The sequence below is a fragment of the Rana temporaria genome, chromosome 11 (genome assembly GCF_905171775.1).
Source record: "Rana temporaria chromosome 11, aRanTem1.1, whole genome shotgun sequence".
Classification (NCBI taxonomy): domain Eukaryota; kingdom Metazoa; phylum Chordata; class Amphibia; order Anura; family Ranidae; genus Rana; species Rana temporaria.
In genome coordinates, this window is record NC_053499.1 from 133,824,489 (window position 1) to 133,836,694 (window position 12,206).

Below are 12,206 nucleotides of genomic sequence, written 5' to 3' on the forward strand. Positions count from 1 at the left end.
TCATTTTGGTCTGATCTATATAGTTGTATATAAAATGCACTTTTTATCTTTCAAAAAGTGTTTCCCAGTGCTAAACATTTCATCCAATTTCTAAATTGCTGCATTTGTACATTTTAAAAGTCAATATAAAGGAATAGTAGTGGTAAAAAAAAGTCCTTGTGGATTTAATTAACCTTTTTTTTGGTTAATTCTCCTTTAAAGGGGGTGTGGCAGGCGGCGTGCCCTATGCCTACATACGTTTGTTAGTAGGTGTCCCTCATTCCCATCTCAAAATGTTGGGAGGTATGGATATCTGCCATTGTTGGCTAGAGCCTACAAACATACACATTTTCCTTGATCTAACCATACATGGCAAGATTGAGTTTATGTTCTCTGAGGTTCATAGACAACAATAGAGTGGGCCTAGCAGATCACTTCTTTTTTTTTCTCCAGTGTTTGGGATATGATTGGCAGAGTCATTATTGTGAGTGAACATCTGGCTCAAAGTATTGAAGAATTGACTGTCAAAGTGATACGGGTCTGGAGAAACATTCCTCAAGAAGTCTTCCAAGATCTTTTTGATGCAATGCCTAACAGAATAAATAAATGTATCGCTGTAAATGGAAGCCATAACTATTACTGATTTTTATTGAATAAAACTGTTGAAAATCAATTCAATATGTAATGTGTTCTTATAGATAATATATATATGGTTTTTGATCAAAATCCTGAAAATGCCTTTTTAGGTTTGTCATTTCTATCTCCACCAGCATACGAAGCTAAATATCTCAAGCTTTATATTTATTTAGGAATATTTATTTACAAGATGCTTTTAACCACTTAAGACCCGGACCTTTAGGCAGCTACAGGACCCGGTTAGTTTTTGCGATTCGGCACTGCGTCGCTTTAACTGACAATTGCGCGGTCGTGCGACATGGCTCCCAAACAAAATTGGCGTCCTTCTTTTCCCACAAATAGAGATTTATTTTGGTGGTATTTGATCACCTCTGCGGTTTTTATTTTTTTGCGCTATAAACAAAAATAGAGACCTGATGGACCTGGTAATGGAATTTTAGGGGGGACTCCCACGCATTTATTTATTTTTATTTTTCAATGACTTTAACATGCGCTACTTTACAGGCATACTATAGACACCCCCAGGTACGAAATTTAAAGGAATATTTCACTTTTATTGTTTTACTTTAAGCATTATTAAAATCACTGCTCCCGAAAAAATTTCCTTTTTTAAAACTTTTTTTTTTGCATTGATACACTTTTCTGACAATAACTTGAATATTAACCTTTAAAATTAGCACTTTAGGTTTTTCATGTTTGTGTCCCATAGACTTTAATGGGGTTAGCGTTTTTGAACACATTTTTTGCCTGTTCGCATGTTCCGCTGCAAACCGAATCGGGGGCGTTTGGCTCATCCCTACCTCTGAATATCCAGAGCTTCTGATACATCAACGGATGTAATTTTCTGAAACTCTATGGGAAAGATTATGCCATACAGACCTCTCTCCGCAATATAGTGCCACCTGTTTTTCTCTTTCCAACAATCCCTAAATGTGTCCTGACGAAGCTAGACAGCGAAACGCGTTGACGCATAGGGGTTCACTTTTCATCATGTATTTTATATATATGGGCCCCTTTAAAACAAATCGAAAATCAATGTCAGGTCACCCGTGGCCAGGTGACATGTGCACCCCGTTGGGGTCAGGGATGCACCACCGGGTAGTGAACCCTATAGCCGCCTGCTGCTATCAGCGAGGAAGCGTGAACCCAAGATCACCCAGGGCGCGGAGTCTAAGACCCAGTTTTGTGTTCACCAGAGCCTCTGATGGTGAGGATGGCCTTGGCCGCAACTGGATCCAGGTCGTGACCCCCGAGATCCCCTAGGCCACACTCCGCAGGGAGAGAGGGGTAGCAGCCAGCAGGACAAACGGTAGTAATGGGTAGGCCGAGGTCAGGGCAACAGGCAGACAAGGGAAACCGAGAGACAGGCAAATGGTCAGGGGCACAGGCAATCAGGAGAAGTCAAGGACAAGCCAAAAATGGTACAGAGGAAGATGATCGTAGCACACTGCAGACAGGAACCTGGAAAACTACACTGTTGAACAGCACTGCAGACCTGTAGAGCAACAGTTAATATAGACTTCCTGGGATGGCCTTGGTGGGGCCATAAAGGAAGAGGAAGTGATAAAAAGGGAACCAGAACAGGGTCAGGCCTCTAATGAGCAGATGGAAACACAGGTAAGCTGCCAGGCTATTGCATATCCATGACAATCAACACACACAGGGCATTTGCCAAGCTTCATTAACGCTTCAAAAAGGCACCACTGAAGCACCATAGAAGCATTACAGAAGCATTAAAAACACAATAAAATGCATGTTGAAGTGGTAGGCACTTTAATGTGTGTTAAAGTCAACGCAAGTGTAAATGAGCCCTAATGTATGCAGTTTTTATCTTTTGACAAATTAAATATGAAAGAAGAGGTAGGTTTGAAAGTGTAAAAAGGGCCCAAGAAAGACTGAGGCACACGATCAGTCCATCCGATGAGAACGGTCCAAACGGTCCGAAGGTGACTGCCTACATTTCCCAGTGTGCATTGCGGCTAAGTACGCCGCACGGGTCTATTGATTTAGACGTGGACGTAAATGATGTAAATCCCTATTCACGGATGACTTACTCAAACGACGTAAAATTTTCGAATTTCGAAGTGGGAACGGCGACCATACTTTAACATTACTATTCCAACAATTTGTTGGAATAACTTTAGGCCTGATAAAGCGTTACGTAAACGGCGTATCTGTACTGCGTCGGCCAGGCGTACGTTCATGAATAGGCGTATCTAGTGATTTACATATTCTACGTCGACCGCAATGGAAGCGCCACCTAGCGGCCAGCCTAAATATTGCACCCTAAGATAGGATGGCGCAAGCCGTCGTATCTTAGACAGGTTTAAGTGTATCTCTGTTTGAGAATACACTTAAACTTAGGTCGGCGCAGATTCCGAGTTAGGTCGGCGTATCTACTGATACGCCGACCTAACTCTACCTGAATCTAGCTAATACATTTCAAAGCTGCCACCTTGCTATTAGATGTGAAAGTGGGTGGGGGGGGGGGTTCAGGCAACATCTACATAAAAGGAAGATTTGGAAAGAGTATAGACCATGTGTGGAGCTCCTACTGTTAGCTACAAGTAGTTAATCTGAAGAATGATGCGCAATATTAAAAATGTACCGTATAACATATTTTTTTCGTTTTTTAAATTTTTTTATTTTTAGTTCTGGATATAATTAATAAAGAAAATATATTTACAAACACTAATATTTGGAATGTACTGTGTGTCTCCAGCCACAAGCACTTGGAAACCGCAAATGAAGTAAGCAATGCAGTATAGTTAAGGAATGGGATCCCATAGGGAAATCGGTCAAATCTGTCTGTATGCATTGTGGATGAATTTGGCCTTGTTTGAGAAATTTGGCTTATTGCAACATGACATGTGGTCGTATTGTTGTTGTTTGACCCAAAAGATAAATTGTGGATAAGGGATGAATGATGAGTTGATTTGTGGGATTGGGTTGTAGATTGTTAAAATTTACATTGCTTTGTAAAAATAATTGTGGTTTTAACTTTTCTATATGTTTCTCTGACTGTTACTGGTGTCTTATTGTTGGGTAAAACAGGATTGTCCAACAAAGCAGTCACCAGAAGTATTGGACAAAAGATGGCTTGAAGTGGGTAATTAAAAGTCCGAAGTTGTCAATAAGTTGAAATTAATGAGAACATGTAATCAGTAAGCTGTATTAGATAAAAGGGGGTTATACACGGCTTAGATATTTAACTTTCCTAGAGTAAACACTGCTTGTATAACCTAAAACCATTATGTATTATCTCTGCTAAAGTAAAGTTTTGAGTGGCCCAACTGAGATGGGCAAATGAAGATCTCCCATGGAGATCATAAGACCGAATGTCTAGGCTTTTGGTTAAAGTTTAACCAAAGGCAAACCTTTTTTTATTAGGATTGGATTAGGTGAGGGCTTAGAACCACTGTTAGGTTTTTATTGCTGTCTGTGTCCCAGTTAACATTCTAATAACTAATTTTCTTGATCACCAAAGTTACAGGGAAAGAAATTGCGAGTAAATTCTAAATTTTTAGCTGCCACCAGAACAGGAAGAGAGGGCAAATGTTACATCGGGGTCACTTGTTACCATAACAGCAGGGGCGTCGGGAGGGGGGGGGCTGGAGCCCCAAACAGGTCCCGAAAAGCCCCGGGTCTCAGGCATGCAGCATTCTGTTACCCCCGAGCGGGGACCGATCTGATGCCGAGCGCGGCCGAGTGCGGCCGAGTGACATAGCAGGTCCCGCGTTCAGGAGCCTGGAGTGCCTATGATGAACAGTCATAGGTGCTGCAGGCTACAGAAGGCGGGAATTACAATGCGGCCACCGTGCCACATCCCCGCTCCTAACCCGGCGCACGGGCGGACGGCTCTCCTCTCGTGACTGGCTGCCTGCTGTGTTGATGGGCATTGGGCACACTGCAGACCACGGCTGAGCTTAACTGCTGCAGAAGGAAACATGAAGTCTGTCTCCTGGTCAGGTAGGTCAGTGTATGTATGTCAGGTAGGTCAGTTTATGTCAGATAGGTCAGTGTTTGTATGTCAGTGTATGTATGTCACTACCTTCAGTGTATGTATGTAAGGTAGGTCAGTGTATGTATGTCACTAACATCAGTGTATGTATGTCAGGTAGGTCAGTGTATGTATGTCACTACTGTCAGTGTATGTATGTCAGGTAGGTAGGTCAGTGTATGTATGTCAGGTAGGTCAGTGTAATAATCAGTGTGTCAGGCAGGTGAGTTTAGTGGTCAGCATTGATGGGCACTGGTAAGCGAGGCAGTAATCAGCAAGTGAGCTTACCCCCGCCACACAACCCCACCGCCCAGCCAAAAAAAAAAAGCCTGCGCCACCTACACATTTTTTAACACAAATAGAGCTTTCTTTTGGTAGTATTTAATCACCACTGGGTTTTTTATTTTTTGCTAAAAAGACCCAAAAAAATCAAATGTAAACTTTTTTTAGTTTCTGTAAATTTTCTTAATTTTGTAAATAAGTAATTGGTGGGCACTAATAGGTGGTACTTATGGGCAATAATAGGCGGCACGGATAGGCGGCACTGATGAGTAATGATAGGTGGGACTGATGAGCAGGCACTGATGGGAACTAAAATGCAGCACTGATGGACACAAATTGACATCACTGATGGGAACTGATTGGCATCACTGCTGGGCACTGTTGGGGCTGCACTCTACCCCACCCTCGTCTCAGCAGTCAGAAGCAGTGGGGAGGACTCTTCGTTCAGATCTGTACAGCCACAGCACCTCTTCATCACTGCCTCCCCTGGTCTCAACATTCATCAGACTCTGGTCCTCCTCCACACCTTGCACTTTTTTTCCTCAGCCCTGCCCCCAGCTTCTTCCTATCGGCAGTACAAGATAGGGGGTGCCCTGTGATGTAAGAGAGGTAAGGACTCTTGACTTCTGATGGTGGGGGGGCTCTTGACATCTGATGTAAGAGGGGGTGGGATGCTCTGGACATCTAGTCTTACAGATACAACTGGCCCTTTGAGGGCAACCATAATGTTGATGCAGCCCACAATGAAATTGAGTTTGTCACCCCTGCTTTAGATCCAGATAAATGTGTATATCCAGGGCAGTCCAAGCATTTGAATCCTGATAGATAAAGTCTGTGTTGGAGGGGGTAGCAAATCTTCACACACTTTAGGCAGCACTTGGGGAGACAAGCGATCTCTAATGGAAACGGAAAAACAAACAAGGCGCCTCTAAGTGCAGAAGTATAAAACTTTTAATATCCCCTAAAGGGGTTAAAAACACTTACAAGATAGTGGATGAAACAGGCATGTAGCAGGTAAGTGCGTCCAGGAGATGTTCCAGTGGCAGGGCAGTCCCAGTCTGTGATGGTAAAGCTTCCAGGGAAGTCCACAAGGTAACAGCCAACTTGTGCTGTGAATGTTCAGAGGACACAATAACGCTGGAGCCTGGGGATGACGTCAGAGGAAGCAAGACTGAAACCAGCATGGAACACAAACAGGAAGTGGACAGGAAGTGTGTCATAGAGGCGGGACGCATTTCTGAACAGCTCATTGGTTCCTTCTTCAGCCAGTGACCCCTGATTTAGACAGCTGTTTATAGTAAAATATTAAAGGAAAAAGCGAGCATCAAATGTATGGTTGACAGTTACATTTTTAGTCATCAATGCGTTTCAGGAGATTTGCCAATCCCCCTTTATCAGAGTTTGTGCAGGTGAGAGTTGGGCAGAAGCTGGACTGATAACAGGGTATTCAGGAGTAGATTTCTTTAGCATGTATTAAGGCCTGCTCTACTGGCCAGTCTAGCATCCTGATTAAATTATCAGCAGGTCGAAATCCCCACTAAAATCCTGATTTTAGCACTGCACTATTATGGGCCAGATTCACAGAGAGCAAGGCGCACATTACGCCGCCGTAGAGCAAACACCGTACGCCATGCCAACGTAGCGCGGAGAGGCAAGCATTGCATTCAGCAAGCCAGTGCTCCCAACGCTGCGCCAGAGTGGCGTAAGGTTTCGAAGGTGCACGCAGGCGTAGGTGGAAGTGGGCGTGACTCCATGCAAATGATGGGCAGAGCACCAAGCAGGTACGTTTTACGAACTGCGCATGCGCCGTGACGTTGATGCATGCACAGCACCCCCCTGCGCCTGCTCACAACCCGCGCTGGCACAACTGCCTAAGCTACGCCGGATCATTGCGTACGCCGTAAACATAACGTACGCCCAGCCAGACACACGTCCAATGCACAATACGCCGGCTTGTGTTCCCTGGTGCAGACCTGTGCATGTCTGTTTCCGGGTTGCACCTCATTTATGGGGAATAACTTTACGCCGGACGTACAACTTACGCGCATCTCGCGTAGCATGCGCCGGGCACACGCACGTTCGTGAATCGGCATATTTCCCTCATTTGCATGTTTGAATGGCTAATCAATGGGAGCAGCACCATGCGCCCAGCCCATATGTGCGCCCACCCTACGCCGGCGTATGCAAGCTACGTCGGCGGGGTGTAGCCTGTTTTTAGGCGCATGTTGGTTTGTGGGTCTGCCGCACACATATACGCCGGTGCACATTAGCACTTACGTTGGCGTAACGTGTTATACGTCGGCGTAAGTGCTTTGTGAATCTGGACCTATATCTTTATTTATTCTCAAATCTTGATTATTCTACGTATTGACCAATAGGGTGGTGTGGAAGGCCAGAAGGGTAGACCAAAGCTCAACTTTCTCTAATAAAGCTGGGACATTCATAAAATAATCCTATGTGCAAGCTTCTGTAGGTATCTGCATTCACTTCTTGGTGGAATTGGAAAAAGTTTAAAGAAGTTTGCTTTAAAAGCCAGTATAATCTATTTTTATAGATCTCAATATGTTCCTCGTCATACAAACCCAAAACCTTAAGTTCTCTCTCTCTTTTTTTTTTCAGTTTGCAGTTTCTAAGGAGAGAGAGAAAAAAGTGAGATTTACGCTTCAAGCGTGGAAATAAATCCCTTTATTTAGATTAGGTTTCCATTGAAATGGCTCCTGCTTGTAATTAATCATTTCAATGTGTTTATATATCTGTGGGTCACTGAAATAAATTGAATTACTTACTAATAATCATACCACTATCCCTCTATACTTGGGGGAGTGAAATAAATTGTTTTTTTTTTTCTCTTTTTTGTAAATACTATAAAAAAAATAAAAATTAAAAATTAAAAATAGTAGGACTCGTTGAAAAAGAACAAGTACAATTTAAAATGCTTAGAATGGTAGGGTAGCCTAGGACAGATTATAAAAATAAAATATATGCCATAAAGCTGAACTCCAGGTAGATATACATTATGGCCCGGATTCAGAAAGCAGTTACGGCGGCGTATCTCCAGATATGCTGTCGTAACTCTAGTGCGGGCCGTCGCATCTCGGCGTTCAAAGAATCAGATACGCCTCAATGTTGCCTAGAAACGAGCGGCGTAAGTCTCCTACGCCGTCGTATCTTAGGGTGCAATATTTACGCTGACCGCTAGTGGCGATTCCCTAGACTTCCGCGTCGAATATGCAAATTAGGTAGATACGCCGATTCAGAAACGTACGTCCGCCCGGCGCATTTTTTTACGTTGTTTACGTTAGGCTTTTTCCGGCGTAAAGTTACTATATGCTATATTAGGCGTATCCTATGTTAAGTATGGACGTCGGGCCAGCGTTAAATTTTCCGTTGATTACGTCGTTTGCGTAAGTCGTTCGCGAATAGGGCTGGGCGTAATTTACGTTCACGTCGAAAGCATTGGCTTTGGAGCATGCTCACTGGGATACGTTCACGGACGGCGCATGCGCTGTTAGCCAAAAACGTCATTTACGTGGGGTCAGCCTTCATTACCATACAACACGCCCACTGCATGGAGAATTTGAATTCCGCGGGCTTACGCCGGAACTCATACACTACGCCGCCTTAACTTAGGGCGCAAGTTCTTTCTGAATACGAAACTTGCTCCCTAAGTTACGGCGGCGTAACGTATCTGAGATACTTTACGCCCGTCGATAGATACACAATTGTATCTGAATCCGGGCCTATATTACCAAAAGTATCGGGACACCTGCCTTTACACACACATGAACTTTAATGGCATCCCACTCTTATGCCGTGTACACATCGGACAAACCGATCACGTGTGGGCCCCATCATTTTTTTTCCCATCGGTGAAAAAACGTAGAACCTGTTTTAAAATTATCTGATGGTTAAAAAACCGATAGAAAAAAAATGATCGTCTGTGGGCAAGTCCATCGGTTAAAAATACTCGCATGCTCAGAATCAATCGACGCATGCTCGGAAGCATTGAACTTCATTTTTATCAACACGTCATAGTGTTTTAAGTCACCGCGTTCTGACACAAACGTTTTTTTTAACTGATGGTGTGTAGGCAAGACTGATGAAAGTCAGCTTCATCAGATATCTGATGAAAAAATCCATCAGACCGTTTTCATCAGATGAACCGATCGTGTGTACAGGGCATGTAGTCTGTAGGGTTCAATATTGAGTTGGCCCATCCTTTAGAGCTATAACAGCTTCATCTCTTCTAGAAAGGCTGTCCGCAAGGTTTAGGAGTGTGTCTATGAGAATGTTTGACCATTCTTCCAGAAGTGCATTTGTGAGGTCAGGCACTGATGTTGGACGAGAAGCCGTGGCTCACAGTCTCCGCTCTAATTTAGGTGTTCTTTTGGATTGAGGTCATGATTTGTCACCCCAAACTCGCTCATCTATGTCTTTATGGACCTTGCTTTGTGCACTGGTTCAAATCATTTGGTGGAGAGGGGATCATTCAGAGTTGTTTTTCAGGAGTTGGGCTTGGCCCCTAAGTTCCAGTAAAATTAACTCTTAAGGCGTCAGCATACCAAGACATTTTGGACAATTTCATGCTCCCAACTTTGAGGGAACAGTTTGGAGATGGTCCCTTCCTGTTCCAACATGACTGCCCACCAATGCACAAACAAGGACCATAAAGACATGGATGAGCGAGTTTGGGGTGAAGGAACTTGACTGGCCAGCACAGAGTCCTGACCTCAAACCAATAGAACACCTTTACGATGAATTAGAGCGGAGACTGCGAGCCAGGCCTTTTTGTCCAACATCAGTGCCTGACCTCACAACTGCTCTTCTGGATAAATGGTCAAACATTCCCATAGATACACTTTGTGGACAGCCTTCCCAGAAGAGGTGAAGTTGTTATAGCTGCAAAGGGTGGACCAACTCAATATTGAACCCTACGGACTAAGACTGGGATGCCATTAAAGTTCATGTGCGTGTAAAGGCAGGTGTCCCAATTCTTTTGACAATACTGTGTACCTTTCTCTCTGGATTTGGTTTACCCCATTTTTGGCAGAGGTCACCTCTGGGAATTTTGGGGCGGTAATCTCTCCTCTCCTTGGGGAGAACGTGGGAACAATTCTACATACCTTTGATATAACAATGACATCTATATGTTTAAATTTGGTTACTCTGTTATTTATTTTCTTCTTTTTTGTGTCTCTGTATAGTTTCACAAATTCCTTGATTGATTCGTATATCCCCTGATGAAGCTTCTAGGCGAAACATGTTAAGATAATATACAAATTTGAAACCTTTGTTGTAGCCAAATACTTGTTTTGTGACCATCTTCTTGATGAACGCTGTATACCAGTGAACAAACTGATTTTCCTATGTTTTTAACTTGATTCTCATTAACCCCTTCCCTACCGAGTCATTGTAAAATGACGTCAGCAGGAACCCTCCCTCCGGGTGAACGTCATATGACGTTTTGGGCTTCCCGGGCGGCCAGATGGCGCGCTCGACCACCGCATCGCTCAGGACCCAGTGCACGTGCCCGGCGGCCACGATGTCCACCGGGCACTCGCAATTGCCCGCAATCACGGCAGGACCATGGATCTGTGTGTCTATACACACAGATCCATGTCCTGTCAGAGGAGAGGAGACCGATGTGTGTTCCCAGTACAGAGGAACACACATTGGTCGCCTCCCCTTGTGAGTTCCCTCCCCTACAGTTAGAATCACTCACTAGGGAACATATTTAACCCCTTTATCGCCCCCTAGTGTTAACCCCTTACCTGCCAGTCACATTTACACAGTAATCAGTGCAGTTTTATAGCACTAATCGCTGTATAAATGTGAATGGTCCCAAAAACCTGTCAAAAGTGTCAAGGTCACAATAAAAAAATTGCAGATCGCCGCCATTTCTAGTAAAAAATAATCTATCCCTTATTTTGTAGATGCTATAACTTTTGCGCAAACCAATGGATAAACGCTTATTGTGATTTTTTTACCAAAAATATGTAGAAGAATACAATTGTGATATTTATTAAATCAAAAAGTAAAAAATATTGGGCCAGATTCACAGAGAGATACGACGGTGTATCTCCTGATACGCCGTCGTATCTCTGACTTAGGCTGGTCGTATCTATGCGCCTGATTCATAGAATCAGTTACGCATAGATATGCCTAAGATCCGACAGGTGTAACTGTGTTACACCGTCGGATTTTAACTGCGTTCTCACTGATTTACACTGAGAAATATGTAAATCAGCGAGATACGGAATTTCACGAACGTACACAGACCCGACGCAGTGTTTTTACGACGTTTCCGTAGCGGTTTTCCCGGCGTATACTTACCCCTGCTTCTATGAGGCGCAGCCAATGTTAAGTATAGCCGTTGGTTCCCGCGTCGATTTTTGTTTTTTTTACGTCGTTTGCGTAACTCGTTCTCGAATACGGATGGACGTCATTTACGTAAGCGTCAAAACCACTGACATCCTAGCGACGTCATTGGGAGCAATGCACGCCAGGAAAATTCGCGGATGGCGCATGCGCATTTAAATCGGCGCGGGAACTCGTCTGATTTAAATAGTACACTCCCCCTAGCCGCGGAATTTGAATTCCGCCGGGGGATTTACGATCCGCCGCCGCAAGTTTGGAGGTAAGTGTTTAGTGAATTAGCCACTTGCCTTCAAACTTGCGCCAGCGGATCTTAAATCACATAGATCACGCGGATCTAAAGATCCGCTGATCTATGTGAATCTAGCCCCTAGTGTTTTTTTCAAACTTGTCCCTCTTCTTTTGTTTATAGCGCAAAAAATAAAAATCGCAGAGGTGATCAAATGCCACCAAACGAAAGCTCTATTTGTGGGGGGAAAAAAACATAACGATTTCATTTGGGTACAGTGTTGCATGACTGCGCAATTGTCATTTAAAGTGCGACAGCGCTGAAAACTAAAAATTGGTCTGGGCAGGAAGGGGGTGAAAATGCCCAGTATTGAAGTGGTTAAATTGATATACCGTATATACTTGAGTATAAGCCAAGTTTTTCAACAATTTTTTTTGTGCTGAAAATGCCCCCCTCGGCTTATACTCGAGTCACCTTTTTGCGCCTGATCTCCCAGACTTTGGGGACCCAGTACCGGTTGGGACCCAGTACTTGGCACACATGTAGCCCCACTCTTCCTCTACAAGTGTGCAAAGTTTGTTGTCTGGGGGACCAACAGCCGGGGAGAACCGATTTTTCAAACCCGGGCACCCCTTCCATAGACTCCCATGTTAAACGGTAATTTCTCCGGTGATTTTGGGGACCTGGTACTGGCCGGTCGTAGGT